The sequence below is a fragment of the Coptis chinensis genome, chromosome 9, assembly GCF_015680905.1.
Source record: "Coptis chinensis isolate HL-2020 chromosome 9, ASM1568090v1, whole genome shotgun sequence".
Lineage (NCBI taxonomy): Eukaryota > Viridiplantae > Streptophyta > Magnoliopsida > Ranunculales > Ranunculaceae > Coptis > Coptis chinensis.
This window is the reverse complement of record NC_141464.1, coordinates 35,512,475-35,533,285: the sequence shown is the minus strand read 5'-3', so window position 1 is coordinate 35,533,285 and position 20,811 is coordinate 35,512,475. Positions and strand designations below refer to the sequence as shown.

Genomic DNA, 20,811 nt, shown 5'->3' with positions numbered 1-20,811 from the left:
ACTCAAAACGCAAGTGAAACTAAACTTAATTACACGTTTTTATCAAAGATTTCTATACTCTCAATTCTATCGAAATAGAGTGGAGTAAAAAGTTTGTTCCACTCTTAGTTCTTTAGCATTCAAGTTTCCTAGATTGACTAATCTATTCAAAGTCTAATGAAAGCAATGGTGGGAATTATACTACGATGTGAATTAAAACTAGACGTAATATAAAGATTATAACTTTATTAAATTTAACTAACAATAATTGAATTCTAAATTAATAACTAAGAATTGAATAACAACAACTGAATTTAGATCTAACAATTTTAAATGACAAAATCAAAATGAACAAGAAATAACTATTTTATTTATCTAATCAATGAAGAACTATGATTCAAAGAATTAATCTAAAACAATGTATGAAACTAATTAATTTAACTAATTCAATTCAAAAACTAAATCTACAAGCTATTTTAATGGCTACTTTTCTATCTAAGCTATCTAACTATATCTTTCTTAAGAGTTAAGTCTTGTTTTATGTTAAGGAGGAGACCAGATCCACAATTTTGTGCATGGACTGAGGAGCCTTGTTTTGGGCCGGAAAATCGAGCCCAAAGCCCAATTTCTCCAGTCCACAGAGCCCGTTTCAGCTGGTTTTAACTTCAATAGACTTTTCGTCCACTTTTGCTACTCTGATTGGGTCAAGGCTTGGATCATTGGAAAGTTCTTTCCGATCCGGTCGTTTTGACATAAGGTAGGCCCAAATCCGAAGCTTAAGTCCAAAGATATGGTCTTTGGAAGTTCTGCTGACTTGTGCCCTATTTCTGCCCGTGTTGACTTTTCAGCTTTTGACCGGGCTTCATAAAGGCTTTGTCTCCTTAAACCTTGGCCTTTATCACAGAACTTCTTAGCAACCAACCCTTTGCTCCTTTATATCGCCAAAGTGGCACATTTCTGCACATAATTGAGTTCCATGCCTGAAATACATAAAAGCGCGTAATTAGCATTAACTCTTATTTATTACTTGCATAATTGGTCTAAAAGTAGTATTATTAAGGGGTTAAAACTACAGTTTTGGGATCTTATCAATGGCTAAATTAGAAAAATAAAATCAGATGTTAATGGCTGAAAATAAAGTGTTAAGGGAAGAAAAAGAGAAGCGTGCTGAAGACGCTATGTATGAGAAGGATGGCGAGGAGTCGATTTCAGGCACCCCAGTGGTGAGGAAGACCATCTTGAAAAGGTGAGAAGAAGCCATCCTGAAGAAGTGCAATCTGTAGCGAAAGCGACACCAAAAGTGGTGCAAGAAGAAGAAGTTAAAGCACCAATCACGAAGGAAATGGTGCAAGAAATGATGCCGAAGTAGTTTGGATCGAGATCAGTTGTTGGAAAAAGGTATCAGCCTCGATACATAAGCTGGTAGACGATTTGAGTAGAAATCCATTGAAAAAGGAGATAAAGAGGGCCCCTTTACCTCCCAAGTTCAAGAATCCAAAATTCAATCAGTATGAGGGGGCCACTGATCCCATGGACCATCTTTTTAGCTATTGACATCAGTTCTTGATATATCAGGGTACCGAGTATTGGGATATTGTACTATGTCGATCGTTTTCTTCAAGCTTAATAGGCAAAGCATTGAAATGGTTTCAAATGATATGAATGTATGAAGACGCTATGTATGAGAAAAGGGTTTCAAATGATATGAATGTTGGAGTTTTTCATTCTCTTGTTTCAATTTGGCATTTTCATCTCGGAGACGATGAAAGGTCATCATATCATGCTCAAACTGATCAACAGCAGCAACTTTAGCCTGGAATCAAGATATAGTAGATGAGTAAATTATAAATAGATTGAGATAAGAGTCAGGCCAAAGGTATATACTTACTTTTTCAAGAGAAGAACACAAAATTTGGAATCGTTCGTCTGTGCCAATTTCAGACATTGTTGATCTATCTCGAGGGAGAATTGTGTTCATAACAAGAGCTTCTCCGAGGCCAGGTGTCGGAGGATCAGCAAAAAGAGAAGAAGATTTCAAAACCCTTTTCTGGTTTCAAAGAACAAAATCAGCCACAAAGTCTTCAGAAGGAGAAGAAGATCTAGTAGCGGTGGATTTATGAGTAGATGGCAAAGCTGAAGATTTGGAGGGCACATCGACAAGTGCAATGGTATTGGTAGTTTTTGCAGTTTTAGTCACCTTCGAGGTTGGTGCTATTTCAGTGGTACAAGGTTTTTTTCTTTGCTTGTGATGAAGGCCAGTATCGACAAGTTTTTCTTTGGAAGAAGTGGGTGCATGAGAGGAGCTGCCTCCTGGTGGTTTTTTCGCATTCAGGAACTTGTGTATAGATTTGGTTGATTTGTCTTGACCATGCGGAATGCGAGATTCCATATCTGTGTACAATAAGCAGTGGTGATCAAACACATCTTGCAAAAGGGGATAATTATAGAAGTCCGGAATTTCTTATTTGATTTTGGGAAAGAGATCTTCAGTCATTTTCAACCCATTTATCACATAATCAAAATAACATCGATGAGTATTAACAGGTAATTCAGACGCATCAAAAGTTTTTCTAAATCCTTTTTCATACGAGCAAGGCAGCAATGAAAATAGAGCAATGTTAGAAGGGATAACAGGTTAGGGAGGTGAAGGATCTTGACTTTTGAGCACATTATTCTTTAAAAAGTATAAAGGAGCAATATAGTTGTCGACATCTTGCAAAATGACAGTCGAGGCTGGGTTGCCTTACTTATCAGCACCAGTTCTAACATATATTTCTTCTTCAGTGCCTTTTAGAAGCTCCATTACTCTAGTGGATTCGCCAAGATTTTTCAATGTTACAGGTTTTAGTACTGAAACAAGGTTGAAATGGTAGACCAATCAGATAAAAGGTCCAAGATGGAGAGTCGAAAGATTGATTCAAGAGATGGGTTCGTAAAATAACATACCTCTAACATTAAAAATAGGGTGTACCAAGGAAGGAACAGCGATCGAAGCAGAGGACTCCCATTGACCAGATATAATGATAGGATATAGGGGCCATCTAAAGTCACTATCTTGGTTTATTCTTATGATGCCCACGCGGTTACTTCGTTTCTTGGCATAAAAATAGCCACTTGGCTCAGGTACACCATTTTTGTTCTTTACAATACGTTCGACAAAGGTATAGTGCTTTTGAATGTCGATAAGACGGATTCTTTGGGATCTCCGCACATCGGGTTCAAGATGAGCATTATAATAGCTATAAATGTACAACAGTCTCAAAAATTGTCTGTGCCTTGGCCAGGAGAGATGGTCAAATGGTTAAGTACCTCTCGATCGAGGTCAGTTAAGGGGAGTTGCAAACCAGCAGCTAGTTGCCCAACAATGATGATGATTGTTTAGGGCTCGCCACTTTGGCATCTAGTCCATTTCCGACATCCAGCATAATGTCGAAGATGGATAGTATCTAGTATTTGGTATGTAGTTCTAACTATGTCTAAGTTGGGTCTTTTTGGAAAGTGAGGAATCAAACCACCACTCCATATGCTATCATCTTCCATAATTTCATGATCTGACTCCGAGGTCACAATCTTGAAGGGATGGCATGCTAATCCTTCAACCAAATATGTTCGTTGCCACTCTGGTTCATCCATTTTAGTTCGTTGTGATGTCAAAGCTGCGGAAGACGAGCTGGCTCGAGTTGCAGACTCAATATTTTCATTCGACATGTCGGTATCACTAGAAACAATAAATTTTTTATTAGAATTATATCCTTTATTTGTGTTACTATCGATATACTCTGTATAATTGTATAATATATTATTTGTCAATATATCGAGGTTTCGGGGTGACAATGTCGGGGTTCGAGGTAAGGATGTGTGTCTCAAAAGCATGCGTTCTTGACGTCGAAGCCAGGATTGTTTCGAGAGGGTGCGCCTAAAGTTAACACAAGTTTTTCTCCTAGTCATACTGTCAAAAATTATAATTCAAGGTCTAGTTAGTATAGGGATACACAAATAGCACGTTTAAACTCAAAACCCTAACTCTAATTCTAGTCATTTAGGAAGAGAAACAGGTGCAATTCGTCAAGATAATTAAAGATAAAAGATAAAGTTTTTTCCACTAAATAGCATCCTAAGTTGTTATTTTAACTAACCTGATAAGTGTGTAGAAAGATTTGGTGATGAAGACAGCGAATAGAGCCAAGTTAAAGCTTTTTAGGTTGTTAATGGTGGTGGGGTTGGAGTATCTCAAGCTTTTTTATGAATAAGTGAAGAGAGAGAAAGCAATAGAAAGCTTTTATATCTGATATTTCGTGATAATTGTTCGGTTTCCAATTGTAACCACTTGGTTTTTTGAATTTTGAATTTGAGTTGTTTTAAATTTGAAATTTGCGTTGGTTCTCCAAGCATTCAAATTTTTCGTAATTGAAATTTGAAAGTTTCGAGAGGGGGCGATGTCGTGGGCAAATATCGTCAGCCCAATATTTCAGCCCAAATATAATGATTAGCTAGAAATATCGACATAATTGTCGATATTTTGCTCATAGTTTGTATATTGCAAGTTTAAAGCGGGGAAAGGAGGAAGAAGAAGAGAAAGGACACTTGGCAGGAAACGATTGGGTAAGACTAAAATTGGAGTACTATATAAAGACCAGAAAAGGAAGAGATGATGGATTCCAATTTCATTCAAGAAAAACCTATAAACCATAGCAAAGAGAGAGAGAAAAGGAGAAATTTGTAACCACCATCGTTATTAAGCAATAAAAGTTAAATTCCAATTCTCTCAATCTTCGTTCTTAATCCTCATCCGTTTCTTGTTATTGATCTTAGAGAAACATCTTCAGAAACTACAGTCAGTGTATGCAACGCAGCAGGAACACGTTGCCTTCGAAAAGACCATGGCCATCATATCGTTGACAAATAAAGAGTTGTACCAGCTTAAGATCAAATATGCTGCTTGGGTCACAATTGGAGGGACTCTGACCCAAGCAACATATTTGATCCTAAGATGGTACAACTATTTATTTGTCAATGAATTTGATGGACATCTTAGGGCATCTCCAATGGGGGTGTAAAATTACACTTCCACATAGCTACCACCTACGTGCCATGAGGATTTTAGTAGTCCAATTGTAAATTATTGTAGAATCTATAAATATCCACTCTCTATTGTTCCCAATAGAAAAGTGGCGTCCGAGTTTAAAAAACTTCAAATGACGTCCGAGTTTAAAAAATTTAAATTGTGACTTTAGAAATAGATAGAGACAACACTCCAAGTGACGTTCGAATTTGTTTTTACTCAGACGTTTGTTCGAGTGTCGCTCAGGATTTTTATTAGCTGATAGCGAGAGGGGAAATTTCCCACTCTCTCTATCAACTAATACTCTATTACATACGGTATAACACCCCCATTGGAAAGTGTTTTTTGACATTTGGGGTGTAAAATTTCCACTCTATATTGTTTACACCCCATTGGAGATGCCATTAGGAGGAGTACAAATGATAATCATTTTCTTGTACAGGTTAAAGGTTTGCAGAAAAGGTTGGATATGTCAAATTTTGGGCCGAGCAGTGGAAGAAACACGGGATTTGTTCTGGGCTAGAGCAACACGAATTCTTTGAAAATGCATTGATTTTGTTGGATACGATTGACTTTATTGAACGTGTACGTGGACTTAAAGCTGTGTTTGGGCCGTTTGGGGGAACATACAACTTACGGTCTGATAATGCTTACGAACTAGCTCATAAAGTGACGATAAACAAATATGAACTCATGAATTGTCCCAACTCCCAAGCCGGATATTGAACTAGTTTATCGAAAAAATAAATAAATAAATATATATATATATATATATATATATATTTTTATTTTATAGAAAAATGTAGGGGGTTGAGTAACAGTGATTTTGGTGTACGTCCCAAGAGTAAAATTGTAATTTCACTTTTTTAAAATATGTTTTGTTTTTGGAAGGGTAAAACGGTAATTGTAGTCTTTTAAATTTGTTTTTAAAGTAGGTTTTCAAAACTGGTGGACAACAAGGCTATAATGGTAAATTTACTCTTAAATTAGTATTTTTAGTCAATTTGTAGGACCTTCCATGTTGAGAAAATACAACACAACACGTGTTTTTACACGTGCACGAGGCTAGTATATATTGAACTGTGTATCAATTTATAGTTTATACACGTGTGCATGCAAGCTGATGCTTGATGTATTGATGATAACCCTTGTTAGCAATTCGGAATACGAAAATTATTCGGTACGGAAATAATTCGAATTTTATTCGTTTATATATTAGAAACATTCGGTTAATAATTCTGTAAAAAATTCGCAATACATTAATAATACGTAGTATGTTTTATACAAGTATTAAACGTTTTGAAATAAAAATTTGGATTTTAAAAATTCGGTACACTTAAAGAGAAATTATAATATATATTTGTCAATATAATTAAAATGTTCCACTAATTTTACTCAACTTATTATAATTTTACTCTAATTATATAATAAAATGTTATACTTATAATTTTACTTATAACTATATATTATAATTATAATAAAATATTATACTTATAACTATATATTACAAATATATAATTAGAGTAAAATGTTCTACTTATTATAATGTTCTACTAATTTTATTTTAGTATAATTTTATAATATATATTTGTCAATATTTCTCTCTGTTCTATATTTACATCTCTTTTAGAATATAGATTTGTAAATTGTATAAGGAAAATAAGAATTATAAACAACACATTCATGTCTTTTTGTTAGTTTATTCGATCATTTGATTTAAAAAAAAAAAATGTCTTTTATAGATATACAAAAGCTTTTAAGTCATTGTAAATCCCATATCTCTTTTCCCTTCTATTTTTTATTTATTATTTATGTTTCTTCATACTATTCATCCTTACAAGAATTTGGTTTTTTATTTTTATTTTATATGAAATAAATTTTTGAATAATTTGATAATTCTTGTTTTATACGTTTATAATGAAAAAAAACGTGAATTATTCCGTATGATTGAAAGGTTCGAAAGTATTAAACGTTTAAAGCCTTCAAAAATTCAATTCGTGAATTATACGCAGTATTGCTAACCACGATGATAACTACAATAAAAACTGTTTTGGGGTGTTTTACAATTGGCAAGTTACTCAATTTCTAATTGGAACGTCACTTGGCTTTCTCAAAAATCTTATTTAGCACGCTGAACTAGTGCCTCCCTTGGTCTCCACGGCACCTCTGAAAGGAGTCTTCTTATCAACAAATCTTATGAGCTGATAGCCAGAGTTCAAGAAAGAACCTTGGCATGCCCGCCAGCATTTAAAACAGGGGCTTGCCAATGCAAAAAAAGGGTAAGTTTAGCCCTCGTAAGTAAAATTAGGTAACAAATTTGGAGTACAACTAACTTGATCAGATTCACCCACGCCAAAATGTAAGAATCCCCAAATCAAGATTGTTGAAGACCAGACTCAAATCATTAGTCAGGCTCTACGTACCTACCAAGTGACTACAATAGGAATCGAAAAATGAAAAAATAAACTAAGGCAACATTATACTAGCACTGGGATGGTGCATCGGCAACTTGTGTAGACAAATGACAACTAATATTACCACGCATCAGTTGCTACATTACATCCAAAAGCACACGAAGATGGAAAAAGAAAGAAACAAAATCAAAGGGTAAGCAAGTATCCTTGGGTCATATTTTAGTATGACACCCTTCGTCTATTCCGCCTGCTTTGCAAACTACTCATCCACTCCCTTTACTTGTCTCTGAGTCATTTCTGCTATTGCATCTCGTCTGCCTTCATCGTAATTTACTTTGGGTGGGAAGAAAACCTTAAAACAATATTCCAACCATATTCATACCTGACAGCCAAACCTGAAACAAGGATATGTCAGTATTCTCTGGAAACCTAGCTGTCAGTGGATTGCTCGAAGGTGCTGATTGCCATTCGTTCGTCCAATCATGCCACCTGATATGCTTTAATTAAACATTCAAAAGAAATACTAATAATTTCCGATACCAACTTCTATATCCCACCTGCTACAGTTTTCGAAAAACTAAAGAATTTCCTAATTTTCTTTATCACAAAAAATCTGTCAATTGCAATACTGCATTTGGCATAGACCTACAATTAATTCAACCTGCCATTCAAAGGACAACCAAATAACAACCCTCCCATGGCTTCAGAATGCCCTATACATTTAAAAGGCGAGGTTATTACGAGGTTATTACGCACATTTTGTCATATGGCTGATACCATATTCCGACACAGACCAATGACCATTATCAAAAGCCACACAACCCCAACAACAAAATAAAAGGCATGATATTGATATTTGGCTACCTCACCCAAAATAATAACAAGAAATTGGGCCTAACACCCAACTTTTGAGAAAATGAAGTCTAGAGGACACACTTTTTGGTGAGTAACTCACAAGGACAAATTTTAGAAATTAGTAACTCACGAATCCACGATTTCAAATTTTGTAACTCTCAAAGACAAAATAAGTTGGCCCCGCCATTTTACTTTTTTTAAATGCCAGTTATACCCTTTCGTGAAAATAACTCTCAAGGACAAATGGCCCGGATTTAAAATAAATATTTTCCAATTTTACCATTTCTGTCATTTTACTATGAACAATAAGTGTTCATACCTTCTGCTGGTGTATGAACAATGATTGTTCATATCCAAATAGGTGAATGTACCTTATACAATATATTGATGTATGAACATTGAATGTTCATACCTAAAGACTATGAACATTGAATGTTCATACCCAAAGGACCAAGGACTATGAACATCGAATGTTCATACCCAAAGGATTATGAACATTGAATGTTCATACCCAAGGACTATGAACATTGAATGTTCACTATGAATATTGATGTTCGGATCCAAGGACTATGAACATCGAATGTTCATACCTAAAAAGACTATGAACATTGAATGTTCATACCCAATCAATATTCATACCCAAGGACTGTGAACATTGAATGTTCATACTCAAAGGACTATGAACATTGAATGTTCACTATGAACATTGAATGCTCATATCCAAGGACTATGAACATCGAATGTTCATACCCAATCAATATTTATACCCAAGGACTGTGAAAATTGAATGTTCATACCCAAAAAACTATGAATATTGAATGTTCACTATGAACATTCAATGTTCATACCCAAGGACTATGAACATCGAATGTTCATACCCAATCAATGTTCATACCCAAACTATGAACATTCAATGTTCATACTAAATACATCAGGCCGTTTCGTCTAGGCCGGGCCGGGCCGTTAATTATTTCGCGATCAGGGGTATACTTGACATTTCATCTACCCGATCCGTTTTTTATTTCGCGTCAAGGGTATACTTGAACTTTCATCTATCCGGTCCTTGAGAGTTACAAAAATAAAAGTGTCCTTGAGAGTTACTTTTTCGGCATTTTTGTCCTTGAGAGTCACTCTCTGAAACAATAAACCAATCCTTTTAAAATAAGGACCCGCAAAACCTAAAATACACTCCAACAGTCATAAATAATGCCAAAACCTAAGCCATGCCTATCATATACAAACGCTTACATCCATTTCTAATAACCAAATATCCTTGTCCATAACCACTGGTTTTTTTTTTTTTTTCCTTTTTCCTCTATTGATGAAAGATAATTTCATTCATACGAAAATTAATTTCATCGACCCCTTGAACCATCAGCCAGAAGCTAACTGAAAAATGTCAAAACCCCAATACACCCCAATCCCCACCCAACCTATCTCCGACTCCTAACCTCCGAAGCGATCTCCAAAACAACACCTTCTGTAAAAACTTTGTTGTGACTGGCACTTCACCTCCAGTACTCTCTCTGTTTCCTCCTCCCCTAATCTCTCTCCTTACCTTTGCATGCTTTCCCCACATTCCCTTGTCCTTTCCTACCACTTCACTGAGCAGTCTTTGTATAGAGTGTAGAAAAACAAATTAAGGTGATAGAGTAAGAAACTTACAAATAAAACATAAAACAAAACCGGAAAATGTACATTAAAAAACAAAAGGCTCAAATAACATCTATTCACCCTAGATAATCCGAAGTAGATTTTTTTGAGAGAAAGCGAATTGAAGAGAAGACAACGCCACAAGTCATCAACATCAAGGAGACAAAAAATCCATGCACCAATAAGTCCCATGTGTCCAAGAGCCTAAGAAGGGGAGTGGACTAACTTGATGTGAATACAGGTGGGACTTGGGAGCAAAAGATAATATAGAGAGACCTGGAAGAGAATGTCCAATTCTTGCAATGCCCATTATCTAACCACATGAAAGCGCAAATGGAGTGAAACTTGAAGACGAAGTTAACATATAGTCTCAGGACGTCGAAAGTTTCCACTTGTGCTTGTTGCGCCAATAACAAGTACGTAAGATTAGTCAAAACACTAACTTCTATGTATCCTAAAACCAATAAGAAAAAAAAAGTTTTTAAGTTATATAAATCATTTGCATTAGATATAAGTGGAAACATACCAATTTACCTGTCAGGGCAAAGGCTAACAACAAAATTCTTTGGACTCAGAATTAGATCCCAAATTATGCCTAAATTTAAATCGCTAAACATAATGACCCTCCCTGTAATATGACATTTAATTAATTAATAACCTAGATTCCCATGACGGCCATCAATCAATTGAACTCCCAATCCCACAACAATAGACGCACCCTCTGTGTGTTCCATGCAAGCCATTAAAACCCTAAAATAAGTAGTGAATTGAAACCATTTCCTTTGGACAGAACAGATCTTGTGGATACCCAAGGACTGGACCTTTACACATCACATTAGAGTAAATAGGACACATCCTCCGGAGGCCATCAAAGACACCAAGAACAACTTCTGAAGGGCCACCACCCCTGGAAGACCTTTGGACCCTAGATTGGTGCCTCGCACTCTGAAAGTTGCAATGTGCCCTAAGAATCCACCAAAACAACAATAACTTGCACTTGAAAAGGCTATTTCGAAGATTTCGTTACTAAGTCCCTAAAAACATTGACAAGCATGCCACACATGATTCCCGACGACCCCACCAATGAAATTCCTCATACTTCATCAACTATAAATAACAGATCTGAGGAGAACAAAAGGATCCTTTTGCATTCTCTTCTCTTTTTTGTAGCCATGTCCTTTTTTGGTGTCTTTCCCCTTCAGCCAAGTGTCATTTTTGGTTCTTCCACCTTCATAGCTCCTAACCTCTGAAAGACTGAAACAGATGAAATAATCTTTAAAAAAATAACTAAAACGTTTTCTATTCATGTCGTCGTAAGATGATATTACTCATTCCCAGATCCCTTGCATAGCATCACACATTTGAGGTTTTAGTTGACATTAATTGTTTCAGCTACAAGTCAATTAGTCTTCAAATCTTTAATGTCATAAGAAGAGTCAACTTCATTTGAACAACTCAGTAGGCGTAACACTGCTAAGCATATACAATTTGGCTCTACTGCATATTATCTAATCATCAATTACGAAAAATATCACAGAATGAATCATACGAATTACTTAAAAAGAGAGATAGATAGAGAAAAAGAAAAGCTAAATTACTTAAAACACTTGGACTATACCTACAAAACTTGAATTGTTTGTTGTCAGACGCAGTGGGCAGCCTTTGCGGTCAAATCTGCTTCTTCTGATCACCATCAACAATTCAAGCTCATCTACGCAAAAGTGATGAAGGTCTTCATACATTTCCATTATATCCTTCATTCATTGATGGGCCATCTCAAGGAGTCAAGTCTTACTCACTCCATCTCCATTTCAGAGGCAGCTGATGAACCTTGTTGCTGAAATGAAGGACCACAGTGATTTAGAAAACAGTTCTTAGGCTTACCAAGTACTCTACAAGCATAGCAACAGGAAATTAATATAATAAGTAGATAATTATTATAGCAACTTGCATATAGCAAAGTAGTATCATAGGAAGGCTTGTATGCATAAAAGATGCATCAGAAGAAACAAGTTGGACAAAAAATAAAACATCCTACAGTGCAACTGTGCAACTGTGCAAGATCGGAGGCAAATTCATCACATATGCGGCATATTGCACCGTCCACTGACAAATTAACATGAAATGCTCAAATGAATTGAAGCCTCATGTATAAATGTACAATCATTTTCTGAAGATCATCACTTCAATTAGAATGATCTCCACAGATGGTCAATATCAGTTAATGTTTTAATATTATCAAAAGAGGAAAGCAAATTTAAAAGTTTTCAAGCCATATCTATCTGATCATAAACTCCAATACTTGATATGTTGATAAGTCTAGGTAAGCCCTTTCACTCATCCCCAAACGCACACACCAAGGGGTTTCAACTTTCAAATTTTCGCCTTAGAGAGGTGGCCCAATTACCTAAGAGTATAATCCAAATATGATACTCAGCTCTTCTTTTTTACCCTTTTTATATATAAATCAATTAAGAATCATATCGTTACCTTGCATAACCACACATGTGATAAATCATAGAAAATACTGAAGGTTAATGCCAGATCTTAGCTGATGTCTCTAGTGGGAATGTAATCAAGTATTTGTCTTATGCAAAACTCAAATTTCCTGGGAACAATTCTTGACTGACTTAATTTTCTCAAACAAAACAATATTGGACTGGCAAAATATTAAATACACAAACTAAGGATGTTATACAGAACATATACAAAGATTAAATGCAGAAAAAGAAACAATCTGCCAAAAGTATATGCACGAGCTTGGGAACACTAAAAAATAACCTGAAATTCTTTGATATGAGTGCTCATCACATGAGAAGTGTAATATAGTAGACCATCAGGTGTTTCAGTGCAGAGTGACGGAAGAGTGATAATGGGATTTATGTCATTTTCATCATCTTTTGAATTTGTATACTTATCCAGAGGTGGTGATAATGACGATCCATATCTTCTAGAAGGCTGCCTGTTCACTGCTGTCTGAGGATTTTGGAAGAGTGAGAGCCTAATCACAAGAACATTATTGACGGGACCTGGCAAGTAAAGAACAAGTCAGATAGATAGATTGATAGAGAACAATATATAGAAGATAGAACCGGAGCCAGATAAAAGTCACCGATTAGTCGGTCACACCCTTTACATAAAGATACGATGTAAAAACACAACAAAAGTTTCCCAGATAGTGAACACAATAAGGAAAAGACGTATATGACAATAAATTAACATGAACGCCTCAACCTTAATGTGAGCAAGAGCTATCTCTGAACTCGGACTTACGAATACAACAAAAAATAATGATCCAAACTTGTTTCCTTATAGTTAAAGGGAGAAAAAAGAGCATGTGGCAGCTTAAGTGCATAGCAACAGATTAATTAGTTTAAAACAAAGAACCCGTTTTCCACATACACCAAAATGCTCAAAAAGGCAAAGTGAACAAATAGATAAAGCATGCGGACAATCTGAAGAGTTTTAGTATCCCAAACACAAATTGTTCCATCCACCAATCCAGATACGAGTAAGTTCCCATCCATGTTTAAGGCCAAGCAAGAAACAGCCGTGCTGTTACATGAAATCAAAAGACAACTGTTAAAAACGAAATACAGAAATTAAACTGCTTGAATTTAAGCATTCAAAGCTTCTTTAGATATGCTTGTGTGTAGGGCGTATGACTATAAAGAGTAAACTAAGTTCAAAGCAAAGTCGAGGAAGACTAAAAATTATTAGCTACAGCTGACTTAATCTTAAGCTGAAGTCCGCAAACCTGTGCTCAGATAATGCACCAATTATATGCATCCCAAAACTGCTACTAGAGGTGCTTTCACCATTAAGTGCAGCAATGTATATCTTGCCATCTCTACTGCCAGCAAAAAAACTCTTTTCACCAGGATCCAGTGCAAGTGCATCAATTATAGAAGGGAACTCAATTGTTCTTAAGAACCTCCCCCCAGATAAGCCCCAAACCTGAGACAACAATCATGGAAAAAAAATTAGCAAGTGCTTGAGCAAATAACTACAAAAAGAATGCTAACAGGTAACACACTTTGCAAATCACAACATGCCCACCTCACACGTAAACACACTTTTGGTCTCCAGATTCCAAAGCTGCAATTGAAATTTAAAATTTTTATATAAAAATTGTGCCTCTTGGTAAGATGGAATGTTAGCATTCCTCTAACTGTCAAGGGTTCCCAAAAATTAACAACCTCTTTGTAGAACTATAACTCGGCTCATCCTACCAAAAACACATACGTAGAGAGTACAATGGCTGAGAGGTTGATGATATGTTCAAGTCATTGTTTTTTGCTGTTTGATCTTTCACGTGTAGTGTTTTCCTTGTATTGTAGGCTTCCTCGAGCTACTTTGAAGTCATTGGTATAAATGTACGCTTCACTTCCAAATACGTACAGCTGCATCAAGATTAGTCGGCCATTGAAATAGGATTAAGGATAGAAAGTTATGGAGGCGTTAGTCAACAAAACTCTTATTTGCCATGTTAATAGAAAATTTATTCATGTCAGTAGAAAATTTTAGTCACTTTAAAGATTTGACAGTTTCAGACAATCAAGTAATCATCCCTCAAGATAAACAATTTCTGTGAGTTACAACTTTACAAAGTATCTTTGTTTCCAAAAAACGAAAAGAGATAGATAACTTTACTGACACTATAAGCATGAAGTAACTATAATTCTCAATAGCACAAAGATGAATACAATGTTACAAAATGTGGAAACTAGAGCGTACCTTACCTTACATGTTTGATCTTCAGAAGCTGAAATGACAATTGCACTGCATCCCCCAGTTCCACAAACAACATAAGTGACACGCAAAGTGTGTTCTGAGAAACTATGTTCATAGGGTTATTTCGCCTTCTGGATCTCAATAACATTAAAGAGCCTGTGAATACAACATACAGTCTCAGAACCTAATAATGGCTGAGCAATAAATTTTACAAATAAAATAGGAAATATATATATATATACTTTGTAGAAGGACCAAACGCAGACAGAACTATCTTCAGACCCAGAAATTAATAAAGATTCATCATCAGATAATACCAAGCAAGTAACAGCTCTATAATGAGCATGCCATTTATTCAACAATCTACCACTTGCAACCTGAAATAATAATCAAAATATACTACAAATTAAACAAACACTCGTAAATGCTCATTTTTACGCCATAATAGACTCAGCAACAAAAAGAAGTTACTTACATCCCAGTAGTAAATATCACCACGTGACCCTCCTCCAATAATATAAGTCCCCTCACTATTAGAAACAAGTGGACTTATTGGCTCAGCTGGAAAACTTCTAACCTCTGCATGCAACTGCAAATAATAATTAAAAAAATAGTTATAGCATACAACTGTTTAGTATTTATATGACTAGGAAAGTCATGATTATACCTTGTTCCAGGACCAATAAAGAATGGAACCGGAGAAGAAGCGGAAGAGTCACGAAGCTGAGATGAACCGAGAAAGCGTCCACCTATAGAAAGTAGACCATCAGAGGGAGAAGTCAGAAGAGCATGATTTGAAACGAGATTGTAGTGGAGTGGACTGAGAGGTTCAGAGTTTTATAGGGCGCGCTGTTCTCTGTGTTAAAAAATTTCACTCGCCCCAGCCCATATTTATATTGTAGGCCCATTCATATTTAAAAGTCCAGTTCAGTTGCTAATGATTGTTTATTCTTAAGTTGGGGGTTTAAATTATTGAACGATATAGAATAAGAGACAAAGAATATTAGAGGAGAAGAAATAATCTTATTGATGTTGTAGAATAATGGGAGATTACAACGGTTTATATAGAGGAGTTACTTCGAAGATAAGTACCCTAATGGGATTATCATAGTGGGCTTCCACATAAGGCCCATACCTTTATAACACTCCCTCTTGGATGATCATCATAGAATGGCTATTATCTCATTAAAACCTTACTAAGAAAAAAACAAAGCTAAGAAAAAAGAGTACAACTCACAAAAGTCATTGAATATATATGTTGCCTCGTTAAAACCTTTGTTAGGAAAAAACATTGTGGGAAAATCTTAATCAAAGAGTGCAATGCACAAAAGACATAAATGCTCCCCCTGAATAGTACTTCCCCTCAATGTAGCAGATTTCCATCAATATCTAATTTGTCTGATGATTAAGTCATTGCATGTCTATCCTATGTACCATCTTCTGAAATGTTGACTTTGGTAGCACCTTGGTAAGTTGTCACTCGATCGAACTTCTTTGACTGTGATCACTTTCTTTCTTTGAAACTCATGCATAAAACAACTTTGGTGGAAGGTGCTCCGTTCGATCTCCCTTAATGAATCCTTCTTGTGCTTGGGCAATACTAGTAGCATTGTCTTCGATCATATATTGTTGAAGGCTCATTCGTAATTGATGATAGTTAACAATTTCTTCTTATATGTTGAATGATGGATCTTAACCACACACTTTTTTTTGTTGTTTCAAAAAGTGCAATTAACTCTACATGCTTAGAAGAAGTTGCTACCGTGTCTTGTTTTGTTGATCGCCAAGATATAGGTGCATGATTACAAATAAACACATAACATGTTTGAGAGTGACCCTTATGAGGGTCATAAAGATAACCTGAGTCTGCATATCCAACTAGATGAGATTCGTTAGTGGAATAACAAGAATAAAATAGTCTCATATCAGTTATTCCACAAAGATATCTCAAAATGTGTTTGACACCATTCCAGTGTCTAAGTGTAGGTGCACAACTATATATATCTTGATAATAAACTAGCAGAAAGTGCAATGTCTAGTCTTGTGCACTGTGCTAAATACAAAAGTGCTCCAATAGCACTCAAGTAAGGTACTTCAAGACCAAGAACTTCTTCATGTTCTTCCTTTGGTCGAAATGGATCTTTATCCAAATTGAGACTTCGCACAACCATGTGTGTGCTAAGTGGATGTTCTTTGTCCATTTTAAACTGTTTCAAGTCCTTTTTAGTATATCGAGATTGATAGACTAGAATCCTATTAGAACTCCGTTCTATTTGCAAACCAAGGCAAAGTTTCGTCTTTCCCAAGTTTTTCATTTCAAATTCTTTCTTCAAATAGTTAGTAGTTTTCTCCAATTTTGTATGTAGGAGTCTCGATCAAGTTTATGTCATCCACATACACTACTACTATAGAAAATCCAAACTAGGATTTCTTAATGAAGGCACACACATGGGCAGATGTCATCATTTGTGTACCCTTCATTTATCAAATACATACTAAGACGGTTGTACCACATCTTCCAGATTGTTTTAACCCATATATAATGCACGTCTTACCTTTATTGAATACATACCTTTTGACTTTGTTTGTGGTATTTTAAAACCTCAAGGGATTTTTATATAGATATCAGTATCTAAGTCTCCATACAAATATGCAATTACAACATCCACAAGTCTCATATCAAGTTTTTCAGAAACTGTGAAACTAATTAGATATCTTTCGACTCCTCCATTTGTTTCATAACCTGAGAGTATGTTCCATCATAGTTAATACCAGGTCTTTGAGATCGAGAATCCTTGTGCCACAAGTTGAGCCTTATATATTTCAACTCTTCCATTTGTCTATTTTCTCGCATGTTTAGTACCGGCCTATTCGAGAGCTTCAAAAGATTTTTAATTAAAAAAAAAAAAAAAAAAAAAAAAAAGGCATATAGCTTAAGTCCTGAATACAAGGACTCCTTGGTGTTTTCACTATAGGTCCAAACACACAACGTTTTTCTAGAGATTTTAACTCTGCTTGAATAACATCTTTCCACACTGGCTAATCTTTCCTTTGTCAACATTCATTCACAGTACGTGGCCAATATCATCATTATCATTTGATAATTCAACAGCTATAACATAGCTGAACATGTCATTGATGACAAGTGCTTTCCTATGCCACAATTCACCTAAATATGCATGGAATATTGAGATATCTTCATTTTCACGTACATGTATGTGCCTCTCCAGGGGCAACCATAGGTATTTCAATGAACTTGGGTATTTGCACATTTTCAGTGTTTGTTTCTAGAGCTCCAGCCGTTACCTGACTTTTATCAAGACAAGATGTTTTCTTAGTTATTCTCCTTTTCCTAGGAGCACTATCTTTGGATCCTATAGGCCTCCCATGCTTTTGCAGTGTATAGTAGTTGTTTCATTTGCTGCCATATTTGGACCCTTTCCAACTGGGACATTAATTATGGCTGGCACATAAGACTTTGTTACCTTTGCCACATCATTAAATGCATCAGGCAATCGATTTGCAACCTCTTGCAAGTGTATCATTCTCTTTAACTCATAGTCACATTGAGAAGTTTTCGGATCTTTATGAAACAAAATGGACATCTTCCACGTTAATTCATGTCATTCCTTAGAAAATTGTTGTTTACTATGAACATTTTTCTATTTATCTCCCCTAACGGCGGGAAAATTGTCTCATCAAAGTGGCAGTCTGCAAATCTTGTAGTAAAGACATCCCCAGTCATCGGTTCAAGGTATCTTATTATGGACGAGGACTTAAAACCAATGTATATACCTAAACAGTGTTGGTCGGGGCCCCATCTTGGTTCTTTTTGGAGGTGGAATTGGGACATAAACAACACAATCAAACTAATTCCGTAAATGTGATATATTGGGTTGTCTACCGGTAACAAGTTGTGTAGGTGAAAAACTATGGTAGGCAGTAGGTCAAAGTTTAACTAGATATGCAGTATGTAAAATGTCCCCAAACATCAATCGACAAATTAGATTGTCGGGCTATAAGTTGAAGACGCTTTATGAACAACTCAACTAAGCCATTTTGTGTATGGACATGTAGGACAGGATGTTCTACCTCAATCCCCTATGATGTACAATAATCATCAAAAACTTGTGAACTTAGCTGCATTACTTAATATGATTATCTAGAAACTGGGATCTAAGTTTGATAACTTGGGCTAAAAGACGGGGGAAATGCAAGATTCCTAGTGGATAACAGACAAACATGTGACCACCTAGTTGATGCATTGATCTATAAGTACCATAAAATATATGAATGGACTGCGAGTGAATAGATCCACAAATGTCTCCTTGTATTCATTGTAGAAAAGTATAGTAGGAGATCAACTCATCCTTAACTTTTAGAAAAGACGACCTAGTTATAAGCTTTCCTTGCGAACAAGGGACAAGGGATACAAAGATGATCCTTAGATATGCAAAGGTTATGATTTCCCAATGGATGTCCACAAGAGTTGTCAATGATCCGCTTAAACATGTGGTTTGTTTGGTTATCCATGATGACCCAATCGGTCATACCAATTAGTGCACACAATAGGATCATTGACTTTCTACTTAGCCTCATTTGCGTGAGATTCCATTACACGAATGGTCGTGTAATACAAACTAACCGAAAAACATGAGAATTCTTCTAATATAATGTGAGCTTCTTGCTCCCAACATTAGATATGATACACAATGTCTCTTTGTTGTCATTGTTTCGAGCCTCAATATGGTACCCATTTATGTGTATATCCTTAAAGTTTAGAAAGTTCCTAGCTCCTTGAACTACTTGAATATAACGCATTCTGCACATAAATTTGGGTACCATTAGGTAACATGAGGTGTGCTCTCCCAGAGCCCTCAATTATATGTGTTGGCCCAGCTATCGTTGACACTTATTGTGAGTTGAAAGCCAAATATGAGAAGTAATTTTGATTCTTCAAAATTGTATGGGTTGTAGCACTATCTACAAGACATATATCCATAACACTTTTCTCCATTTGTGTATCCATGCCTTTTAACATGAAGCAAAATAAATTTGTAAAGATTTATAATAGCACAAGTATAATTAGAAAAAAAAAGTTGACATTCATAATATAACAAGGAAATTAAATCTAAAATAAAGTGACACTCGTGGACTAAACTTTCTATGAGTAGAACACAACATTAATGCTAAATGTTTCAAGAACTACTAATAACATGGCTAATCATTAAAAAAAAGGGTTAACTAGTATTACCCCCAAAACACACGGTCAACTTTGTTTGACTGTTAACTTTTAGGTCAAATAACTGAAAATGACACAACTGCCCCCACCTAAGTAAAATTGAACATTTTCTTTTTAAAAAAATGAGGGCATTTATGTCATTTTCAATTGCTTGACTTGAAAGTAAACGGTCAATCCAAGTTGACCGTGTGTTTTAGGGAGTATTTATGGGTTAAAAAAAAGGTATCCAGAAACCCAAATTCACACCCATCATCAAAACTACTAGTCTTTGTTATGTAGAAAAATTGAATATTCATGAAAAAAATTAAAACACATTGATAGAGATCAAAATAACTTAATCTTTAGTAATCAAAAATCCGAAATAGAACAATACAAATCTTCTGTAAGAAGGAAAAAAAAAAGTAATGAATATTAAATATTCATTAATCTTTTGTATTTCAACACGAACCACCATTAAACAAACTTAGATCTATAGGTGCGCTATGTACTGATGGGTTATAAACTTATCATCAAACCATTATAAAACCTTGAACAATAACTAAACCAAGCATGAGCATGAGTTTACATATAAATTTAAGGGTTTTATAGATCTGCACCCCTATTTGAAAAAAAAAAAAATTAGACTTGCCCCCCCAAACTCACACACCATCTCAGTCAACACATTTTAATTGTTATTTCAATAGAAGCCGCATTCCCAGTAGCTTTAATGCAAACTTCTTGGTTCTGATTCCAATAGAAAAGGGTGCAAAACAACTGGGTAGATTCAGAGACCAATATGCCTTGCAAACTTTGGCTTCAAAGTCATTACAAAAATCTTGGCTTCGCGGCTAAATATCCTTGCTCAAATGATTGTCACAAAAGAGCAATATGGG

At 35.5% G+C, this 20,811-nt stretch overlaps 1 pseudogene across 1 annotated transcript; it reads right to left on the bottom strand.

Moving 5' to 3' along the window:
• Window positions 1–7,497: 7,497 nt before the first annotated feature.
• On the bottom strand, window positions 7,498–17,969 carry LOC147475745 (protein ROOT INITIATION DEFECTIVE 3-like; annotated as a pseudogene). Its single transcript, XR_015209735.1, has 10 exons — window positions 17,772–17,969; window positions 15,365–15,517; window positions 15,173–15,286; window positions 14,910–15,074; window positions 14,706–14,834; window positions 13,721–13,920; window positions 13,351–13,518; window positions 12,745–13,009; window positions 11,582–11,800; window positions 7,498–11,217 (listed from the first exon to the last, which is right to left on the bottom strand). The product of XR_015209735.1 is annotated as a protein ROOT INITIATION DEFECTIVE 3-like (transcript).
• Window positions 17,970–20,811: the final 2,842 nt, after the last annotated feature.